Source organism: Vicugna pacos, chromosome 3 (assembly GCF_048564905.1).
Source record: "Vicugna pacos chromosome 3, VicPac4, whole genome shotgun sequence".
In the NCBI taxonomy this organism is placed as follows: Eukaryota; Metazoa; Chordata; class Mammalia; order Artiodactyla; family Camelidae; genus Vicugna; species Vicugna pacos.
The window spans coordinates 84,262,224-84,273,554 of NC_132989.1; the positions used below are offsets into that span (position 1 = coordinate 84,262,224).

Here is an 11,331-nt window from a genome sequence, read left to right on the forward strand (position 1 = left end):
CCTCTGAATCTTCCCAGGCTCACCCTAAGTCTCCAGTTTACACTCCCGGGTCCCTTCGGGATGCAGATGAAGCTAGATAGTTGGAAATATGACTCAGCTACAGTATAATATTAAGAGATTAGAGGTCTGGTACAGAAAGGCTTCAGGGGTGGTTGAGAATAAAATAATTACAACTCCCACAGGATCCTGCCTTTGACATTTCTCGTTTGAAGATCCCAAACAGCCTTGCCAATATTAATGGGCTGCTCATCCCTGCTCCCAAAATTGCTAAGAAAAGGAAAAAGGGACAAAAGGAACAGAGAGGCTGTTCCAGGGCTCTAGTTGGTGAAGACCAGTCACTGGGCTCTGAGGAGAGCTAACAGCGGTGGAGGGGCTCAAAGAGTTCAAGCCTCCAAGTTGCTCATGAGGCTAAAATTAATCTGAGAGCTAAATGGCAGAAGCAAAGTTACAGTGAAGTAGTTAGGCTACCCCTGAGAATTGAGTTGATTGTAGCAGAGAAAGGTGAAGCTTGAGTATTTTTTAAGACTATTAAAAAGTGCTGCTTGAACTTTCTGGGGGGGTGCGTACAAACTTGCCTGAGAACCTGGGGGATCTGTGAAGAAAGGGACTAAACCCTAATACCTCTTCTCTGAGACTTTTCACTTCTGTTGAAGTGAACTAAGGGTCAGTGGGTGACCACAGTCACGACCCAGGGACAAGGAAGGCAAGGAAGCCCCTGAAACAAAACTATACTTTGAGGGAAGTATAAGACAGGAGGGAGAGCTGGCCCCTGCTCTGAGCCAGCTGGTTGAAAAGAACAGCGGAGAAACCTGTCCTCCGGGGGGCAGTCTGGAGCCTCAGGGTGTGGCTGTGTAAGCACATCTAAGAGGGCACCACTCTTAGTCAGGCTGGGGTTGGTGTGGAACCCTTCACACCAAAGGGTGAGGAGTGAGGGATCATCCTTTCTTCCTCCTGAAGAACTGCTGCAGCCCGAGGAGGGATCTGTATTGATTCAAGGCCGACATGAAGCAGAGCCCAGCCACACCAGCAATGGAGAAGCTCTGGTTGTACAAGAAGGGAACCTCCACAGACCCTGTTGGCTGGAGCTTTGAGCTGGGGAAGTGTTTGTTAGTCCCTGCCTCAAGGGCATCGGCTAAGAGAGAGGTTGGTTTTCCCACTGATCTGAGGAGGAGTGGGCTTAGGAGTTGTATTTTCTGAGGCCAACTACCCCCAAACTGCAAATAGTTTAAACGTTAAACTCATACATTAAACTCTTTGAACAAAGGAGACTATGAGAGCGTTGTGGTTCAGAGCTTGGGCTCTGTGGTTCACAGCTGAGTTAGAATTCTGTTTCTGTGACTCAGTAATAACTCTGTGTCCTTGAGCAAATGTCTTGAGCTTTCTCAGCTTGTTTCCACATCTGTTATTATCCTCAAGTGGGGGCAATAATGATACCTATCTCACAGAGTTGTTATGAGAATTAAATGAGGTAAACCATGAAATGTGTGTGGCACCTAGTAAGCCTCAGTAAATATTAGACTAAACAAACAAACAAAACTCCGAATAGCCACCAAGGTCATACCATGGGAAGAGAACTACATTTGGCAAGTCCATCCGGTGGACCCAGTAAGTTGTGTGTGAGCGATGGCAAGTATACTTCACTAACACTGAGAGATCGTGCTGAGAAATAATGAGCGATTTTTGGTAAAAAGAAAAGAAATGAATTTGGGACAGGCCCAGAATATTCAGAATAAAGACTTCGATGATGAGTGAATTTAGACAAAAATTAAGGCATCCTGATTCCAAAACGACCATTTTTGGTTTAATTTTTGACTCTCCCTAGAGATTTTCAGTTTTTTACAAGGACGTTCTCTATTTTAGTTTTTCCTCCACTTGTTTCTCCCTTCCCCTGAATCTCTCCTGAAGATTCTGTTTCCATTGCTTCATTACATCTTTTGATTTAAATTTTCATTTGAAAATAATTACATGTGCTACTGTTCACCTGGTATTTTGGTCCAATATGCTCCACTTTAGACATGAAAATGCCCTCCTAAAACATCACAGAGGTGAGGAACAGGCAACGCCTCTCAGGATGGCGGTGGAAGGAACCTAAAACTTCATATGTCAGGAATCTTCTTGACAGGCCTTACTAGGCCTGAGTCCAAGATGAAGCTGAGAAAAATGAAAAGGGATTTGGCTGACAAAGCAGATGACAGGCAGGGAGAGCCAGTGAAAGGGAATTGGCCAATGGCAAAAGGGGAATTGGCAAGGCTTTGTGAACCCCTTGCTGGAAAACCATAAACCTCGGATTGTCCGTCTGGCGCATCAGTCCTCAGAGGCAAATCATTTTTGCCTGTAGAAGGTGCCTGCCAGGAAGCTGCACGTCAGGGGGCGCCTTTGGAAGAGTGGGTCATGTCTGGATTGGTGCCCAACACTAAGTGGACGGCGATGAGAAGAAACTGCTCACAATGAGATCTCTGAGGGCTGGGAGATGGGGAGCTGCTCCAGTGGCTGACACGTGTGAGTCAGAACGATGGGAAAGGAAGCTGAGAAACAGGAGAGGACGGGACGCTGGGAGGGAGGAGGTGGGAAGCAGCTTTGTTTCTTCAGTCAGGGACTGTTGGGGCCTGCCTCCTCTGTGACGGGTCCCCACTTGGAATTACTCATCAGCTCTTTCAAAACTCATGTCTGCCTTCTTCCAGTTCTAATCCACTTCTCTGGGTCTCCCCAGTGAGCGGACTTGCCTTGAGGAAAATCTCTCTTAGGAGTAAAATCTGTGTTTGCATGGTGATCCCGACTTGGCGGGCAGACCTGACGCCCAGGAGAGCAGGGCTGGTCCTCACTGCTCTGTTGAGCAGGGCCTTCACTTCAGAGCCCTCGAAAGTTTTCTCAGTGTCCTTTTCCTCTTGTCTTAGTCTTGTACCTTTTGGTTCTAATCCATCCAGAATCCCACTTCCAGCCATTTCCTGTGGCCTCTCACTCAATTCTTTCCTTCCTGAGAGGGCTGGCTTATGACCCATGTTTCCATCATCTCCCCTACCCAGATTTGCACAATGTATGTTTGCTTTCTGTAGAGAATTAGCAGGGAAAAGTTCATGCTAAGGTGTTAATAACCAGTAATAATTTGGTGTGATAAACTCTATCAGAGCATAATGCCCTAGCCGGGTGCTCTCCAACATTTTTTCATGTCTGGAATGTGTAGAAATGATAATAATGTTCCCAGACACTGTGATAAATAAAGTGAGAAACAATGGGCCACAGAAAGCTTGGCCACAAAACCATCTACCCACCCCCTGTTCCTCCCCATCCTTAAGGGCTGAAGGAATTGACATCTCCCAGCTTCTGTTACCCTGTTGTGCACATCAATTGGGAAGCTCTGTCTTAACCCAGTGGTTTTTTCAGATCATGCTTCATTGAGCCCTAGAAGTTTGCAGATGAGTCTCAGAGGGAGTGAAGGACTGATCCACTGGGTCACCTACTTTAGCTACAGCATCTCTGCTTCCATCTGTTTTATTAAGCCTCCAAATAAAATTTTATTAAAAGGAAGGGTGTTGGCAGCCTAAAGGATTTAGAATATCACTATCTTAAAACCAACAAATGAAATCTTTAATGGTAGAAGCTCTGGCAACCACAACAAGGTAATGAGGGAGATATTCTGAAGACAGAGGGTTTTTCTGGGGCTCTTCCTCCATATCATTCAGGCAATAGAGTCTGCCCCATACAGATCTCCACACAAGCCTGAACATTATCTGTGCATATCTTGCCCCTCTGGCTATAGGGATTTTGTTCTTTTTTAAAGAGTCTGATGCTTGGAGAAATTACCCTAACACCAGGTAGCTTAATGGCAGAGCCTACTAATGTCTCAGCTCAGTGAAACCAAAAACCCAATCACTGTTCTTCTTGCCTCTGCTACCTTCTGTATTACATCTTGGTATATTCCTGCCATTTTTCAGAAGCCATGCAAAATTTAGGAGATCAAAGCTGCTGGAAAAAAGTCTAGCAAAATGAAGTGCTTGTAGGTTGGCTGAGTTATTCACAAGACTGAGGCATTGGTGTATTTATAATTATTGTTATTACATTATTTTTCTGTTATTATTGTAAGTATTTCCATCCCCATCTTTTCCAAAAGGACTTAAAATGGGAAAGAGTCATTGAATTATGTTCTAAATAATAGATTTAATCTCAAAGTTTAGGTTGCTGGGTGTTTGATGAATGACATCATTTTAAAACTATCAAAGTTTAATGTGAAATTATTTTAAGATTTCAATTGCCTGACTTTATTTTTAAACATTATATGAAAATAAAGTATCAGTGAGAGTTACAGAATTTTTTTGTGGGTGTATGTGTACACATACACCTCTGTGTTTTTTTCATTTATATTTCACATTTTTCTATAAAGAATTTGAGGCAGCAAAAACTATGGTTTTATACTTTAGGGAGAATGCCTAAAAAACTGATAAAATTTTACATTTCAAGCAGGATTCACCAGTAACATTTTTCTTTTAGTCAATGGAATTTCACTAACACGTTTGAAATATGCTTCTTCACCTTTAAATGTTTTTCTTCTAGAGTTTTTCATCATTTTTCAGCAGCAACAGAGGAAAGTAGAGATGCAGAACTGAACTGAAGAACAGGCGCATTTCTGTGACCCTTGCCTCAAATTCTCTTTCTAAGGTTCTGTAAGGTCTGAATACAGCTGTCTGATTTATTCTTGATACTTCTGGGCCAGTGAAATTCTGGTCCTCAAAACAAAAAGTTTTAGAAACAGCCCAATCAAGCTTTATTTCTTGTAAAATAAATCGATCTCCAGCAAAGAGAGCCTGTCCTTACATGGGACTCAGCACCTACTGAGGCAGGATTCATGCTCTTGAACACGAAGCAGAAAGTCAGCCAGCTAAGACCATTTCTTTTGCTTCCAACTCTCTCTTATTCTCTGTTGCCTTTTCACTGTTCCCATGTTCTATATTGTCTGTGTGGCACTTTATAAACATCGTGATGTAGCTATATACACAAGTTACTCTATCCTCTAAGAGCAGTTGGCTAGCATTTAGAATATCCTGTTTTGGGGATCTGCCTTCCAGAGGTGGTTAACCAAGAGATGAAGTACCCTAGCCAGAATCTAAGATGGTCACTTAGTATCCTAAATAAAATGAACTAAATCCACACCAGGAGGCTTATTGATTAGCTAGCATAAGGGATGTTTAAAATAGTTTTTAATTGGTGAAATGAGTAGTATTCAAAAAGGTGGCTGGTTAGTAGTGTCATATGGAAACAACTGCCCTTTCCTGAATGAGGTATTAGCACCTGGCAAGCCCAGCTTGCTGAGTACAAATGGTTCACATTTGCCATGTGGACTTCCCAATTCACCCTGCATTCCTTTGCTTCACAAGACACCCTGTGCCTGACCCAGCACAAAGCTGGCCACACCTGCCATCAGAATGTGCTTGCCCCCAATTCAGTTAAGCCTTTTATGGGAAATGCTCAACAGAGGGCCTAAGGGTACAGAGTGGGACCTTCCTAGCTGAAGAGCAGACTTAAGACTATTTTTGAGCCTTAATGTGAATAAATGTTCAGGTGTTGTCATAATATTGTCTAAAACTACATTTCATTATAATATGGCTCCTGGTAGCAAGGTTATAGGGAAAGGAACATACAGTCTCCCCCATATCTAATGGCTGGAGGCTAGTGACACTTACCAGAAAAACTTCATATTTACCAAAAGGCCAGTTGGCTTGGGTGAATTGCCATGCCATGCAAATTTCAAATCCATGCTTCAAAGTCCAGAAAGGACTCACCTGCAATATAGAGAGTTTATTTAGATAAAGATGTTTAGCTTAATGTTGTATTTTTTTCCTTGGAATTTTGGGTCTCTGATTGCCTTCTATAATATCCCTTATTCAATTAATGAAGCTGTTTGGTGGGCCTTACACATGTCCCTGAACACCCTGTTACTGTGATTTCTAGGATATTTTCTGAACCCTTTTAAATTCTGGGGCCGTGAGAATTGCCTGCTTAAGCAATAGCTATGCTCTTTTCTGTGGCATTTCCTTATAAAACGATGGATTCTAAACAGGTTGAGGAATGAGGGCCGCTGAGGAATGAATGGAAGCTGGGTAGACTGTTCCCCCCATTCTGGGCTGGCTGGGATGGCCAGCTCTGCCCAGGGAGTCAGGGAGAGGCCCACTGAGGACCCCAGGCTTCATCCCAGCAAAATGTCTTTTGAGATTTCATGCCTATCAAGTTCATCTTCAAAGAACGCAATGCCCTTCTGATTCTTCTATTATTATTTAAACAAGAGTCAATCACTGATTAATTGTGTCTGGGATATGTCAGGCCAAAGCCTGCCTTGGGGCAAGAGTTTGAACAAGATGATTGGGACTGTGAGGGAGAATTGAGAGATCTGTTTGGAAGCATTGGGGTACTTCCCTGAAAAAGGTAACACGGAATTCATCATCAGTAGCAGTTTTTCTTTTATTCCCCTCTATGAACTATTTGGAACACTGGGGGCCTCTGAGGTGCCCACTGGCCTAAAGTGGATGAGCATCCTCCCGAGGGCTGTAGGGCAATGCATCAGAGAACCCCTAGGGGGCAGCACTCAGGCACAGGTCTCAGTGAGACTCGGGTGCAGAGTGGGCAGGCACCCAGAGGCACAATCACCTGCTTCTCACAGAAAGATTAGTGCACATACAAAGATAACATTCTCCAAGCAGTAATAAGGTCTTGAATACAAGAAAGCAGCAAACCAGAGCAAGAACCGACTGATGTGTCCAAAGGACTTCAAGCCAGATTTCACCAAGTTTTTATTGAGAAAAAACTGAATGCTTTTATGAGAATCCTAGTGTATAATCATCATAATTGAATAATAATCATGCTTAACATTTGTTCCTTATTCCATATGTGGATTCAATCATTCTCTGTCATTGTGTCATTTTCATGAAATCTGGAGTTATATAAGCAATCCTGTGTTTATTACAGAGAATGACCTGGAATAGTTGGCTTCTCCCTGCTTATGGAAGTGACAGTTCTGGGGCCAGTAGCTGAATAAACTTCAAAGAATTTATTCCTGAGTCTTCCTCATAGCCCACATTCACCAATTTTAACTCTATTCCCCTTATGGTCCTAACTAGTCTGAGAAGTAAATGGTCAGTCACTTCAAATATTCTGTGAATTTTCTTAAATGAAGGGACAGATCTTTAGATTGCCTTTGGGAAAGTTTCAAGCTATCTCTGATACAGATTGGTTCTCCTCCCTATAATACCTGAAAGTATTTTAGAACCCAGCAATGTTTGGGTCCTCATTCTAATTGCCTGTGACTCAGATGTGAATCGGTGCTCACAAAGTCTCAGTCAGATGTTATGGTCCTTCCTGCCTCCAGCTTCTGGGTCCACATGTGCTGTCTCTGCATCAGCCTCTCTCAACCCAGGAGTAATTCTCAACCCTTTGCCATTTTATACCAAAAAATTCACTCTCTAAGCATTTCATGAGTAAAATTTTGTACTGAAGGTTTGGGACTCATGGGTAAGAGTGTATAGGTGGGTCATGTTTCATAACTAAAGGCCTCCCAATGACTCTTCTGTTTCTCTCCCTCCCTCACTGTCCCTATGAGCTCCATGATCAACTCCCTCTGTTAAGCAATCTAACCCAATTCCTTTAGCTCCTACCTCTAACCTTCCATCAAGGATCTCACTCACAGAAAAGTGTCCTCTATTTAACAAGACCCATGCTTCTTAGAAGATAGCTAGAAATATAAACGATAACAACAGCAATTCAGTTGCATGTGTTTACTAGTGGACTGAGATCAAGTCTAAGTCTCTGCCTACACTGAATGGCAGCACAATGTTTTAGAAAAGGAACTGAATTTAGAGTCAGCCTCTTGGGGTTAGAGCCAGCAGCAGCCCTCACTAGCCATGTGGAAAAGCCAGCAGTCCATTTTCAATCCTCAATTCATCTTCTGAAGAGTAAAGATGTTACTATGTTTTGAATCATTATGCTGATCCAAGAAAATAATTTATGCAATGCATTCTGAAACATTGGAGCAGTGGTGCTCCAGACACTTAGCTTTTCCAGACTGAGGAGTGCTGCTGGCATTTAGGGATACGGGGTGCCCTACACTGTGGGGAGATTCTACATAACACAGAATTTCTGCATTACCAATAGCATGTCCATGGAGAAACACTGTCTCTAAACACAGTGTGACAGAAAAGTATGTGACCTCTGACCTTCTGCCTTTCACACAAAATGCAGATGGATTGATACATAGTGCAGATAATTCTTTAAGTTCTTTCTCATTCTGGGTTATTTTAGCCTAATCTTTGTTCTCTGGCATCCAATAACACCGCCAACATTTTAATTATAATCTTGAGCTTTCTTCTATAAGGAGTACTTCCACTTAGCATGTCTTTGTTTAATTTTTCACAGAAACTATATTATACCCTCCAGAAGACAAAAGGAGGAGGAAAAATTATGGAGTAGAGGTTAGGAGAATTTTCCCCATGGTGAAGATACAAGGAAGCAGGTGATACATGAATTGATCAGCTGTTGAGGCCAAGTGGTGGTCTTGTCCTTTTTTTTTTAATCCATGTGAATTTTTTAAATAGTTACTTCAAGATAGTCCATGGTACTATATAAAAAACAAGATCATGAACAATAAAGCTGATGGCAGGACTGTATGTATGATGTCCACAAACAAAAGGGATTTAAATTATCTGTTCTCAATGATTGCTAATCATACTAACAGAGAATAAAACAATATTAAAATATTTCATCCTTAGTAAATTAATCTTCCTTAGAAAATCTCATTATTACAGGTAAAATATAACATTTAGAACTTTCATTTAAAAATACAAATTTTATGAACCCTTTTAGAATTTTTCAAATGGGAATTATAAAAGTCAATGATAAAGAAAATTCTATTTTCAGATGATGTGTATCTTAAAGTATTATGAAGAATATTCTTTATTCTGAAAACAATATCAGGAAAGAATACCTCAATTCCTCTAAAACCACTAGTTCTAATTATGCAATTGTCATTTTAGTAACATTAACAAGGAAACATATTTACAATTACTTTTCCCCCCAGATTCAGTTGTCTTTATTCTTTTTTTTTTACAATGTTGTGTCAAATTCTAGTGTAGAGCACAATTTTTCAGTCATACATGAACATATATATATTCATTGTCACATTTTTTTTGCTATGAGCTACCATAAGATCTTGTATATATTTCCCTGTGCTATACAGTATAATCTTGTTTATCTATTCTGCATTTTAAAATCCCAGTCTGTCCCTTCCCACCCCCCAACCCCTTGGCAATCACAAGTTTGTATTCTATGTCTATGAGTCTGTTTCTGTTTTGTATTTATGTTTTTTTTCCTTAGATTCCATATATGAGTGATCTCATATGGTATTTTTCTTTCTCTTTCTGGCTTGCTTCACTTAGAGTGACATTCTCCAGGAGCATCCATGTTGCTGCAAATGATGTTACGTTGTCGGTTTTTGTGGCTGAATAGTATTCCATTGTATAAATATACCACAGCTTAACAAGAAAACATATTTACAATGTAACACTGCAATCGTCTGTCAAATAATTAAGATAGAATAAATATTGCATATGCATTAGGTTGAACATTACTTGTGTATATTTTTAGATACAGCGTTCTTTCATTCAATCTTTTGATAAATTGGACTACACATGTCTTATTTTAATACTCTAAAACCATTTGGAAACATTTTTTTTTACACTTCTAGCCCTGAAAGTCCATTATAATGTCTTTATAAATATTCCTTGTAACCAAATGAAATTTGTGTTTTGTGTCCTTAATATTAAGTTTAGAACTTAATATATTTGAAAGTGTGATGAAGTAGCTCCATCTTTCCATTTGTTTGTATGGTCTGAAATCACAGTTCTGCATAGCGGGTGTGTTTTCTCTCTGTCAAACCATAAAGTAATACACTTTTCACAAAATATATGCTGACAGATAGGAAGAATTGGCTTTTGAAATTCAGCTTGACATATCAAACAAATATCATCCACATCTGAAACACTGTCTCTTGCTGGCAGCCACTCCATAACTTCGTCGTGTAAAACATATTTGCAAAACCTGTCTGAAAGTTCTTAAGATGTCAAAAATGTCCAGAAGTTTTAGTATGAAGTAGAGTAAAACCAGCACTACCCCAAGACTCCATCTAGTTATATTACCAAACTCCCCATAGCTTATAAAGTAACAAAACCAAACTAGTATGTGAACAAAAGTTCAGTAATACTAACATAATTCTTCTGAAAGCACTTAACAGTAACCCTTGGGTTTAAAAGGCATGGTGAAAGACGGCATCTGTAAAATAAGGCATTTCAAGCCCATGAAGAGGAATTCCAGAATGAAGCCTTTAATTGAGATAATCCAAAGTACTTCCTAGAAGCTTGAATGGTCCAAAGTAGAATTTACAAATATTAAGCTGTGATAAAGTGACTTAGACTGAAAGGTGTAACGTAAAAGAACAGAAGATCCTGCTAAGAATACCAGTAACCAAGCACACTGAATCTTGGAGCACCTTTCTCTTAGAAAAACCTGGTTTACAATGCTTTTGATTGCATATATAGAAGATGTAAACAGCTCAATTCTGAGAGAAATGCCTGTTATATGCTGCATAATAATCAGAATCAAAATATATGGAAGACTTTTTTTGCAACCACTTGAAGAGATATTGGAATTCTGAGGAGGAGATACTACCATGATCTCCAGACTCTGTGTCAGTATCATCAGGCTGCCTTGCTTCATTGTAGGAATAACTCCATTGCCTATGTGTGTACCACATCCACGGGTGCAGCTCTGGACACCTGACCTTGAATTTCTGGAGCTTGGATTTTCAGCACATTCTTTAGGTATGGAGTTTATCTAGATATGAACATCTCCAGAATAAAGACATGAAGCTTCTCCTGTCAGTCTTGTTTGGACACATCAGAAGGCTGAGGCATTCTCACTGCCTGCAGCTCCTGAAGGACTATGCAGTTGGCTACAGTTGGCTTGCATGACCCTTGAATACTTTTTCTGTGATCCAGATTTCTTTGCTTCAGGGTTCTGTCTCCTCTCAAGACGTTGAGTGGACTGAGCCCCGGGCAATGACTGCAGGAACAGCGGGAGATGCTGCCTCGAGGCCTTCAGTCAGGGCCATCACCTTCAAACCCCGTGACCTGCAATTCCAGCCCATCTTGGAGGCCTGAGTAGTTGTCTTTCCAAGGCTGATATTACCTGGTATAAGTAACTGTTGAGCCAAAGGAAATACAAATTTCAAGTACGTTTCCCCTCCCTCCCCTTCAGTTTGCAGTAAGCAGGGTAGCCATAAATAGGTCCCAGATC

General features: G+C 40.9%; 1 pseudogene; it reads right to left on the minus strand.

Moving 5' to 3' along the window:
• Nucleotides 1-9,812: 9,812 nt before the first annotated feature.
• On the minus strand, nt 9,813-11,019 carry LOC102530536 (E3 ubiquitin-protein ligase RNFT1 pseudogene; annotated as a pseudogene).
• Nucleotides 11,020-11,331: the final 312 nt, after the last annotated feature.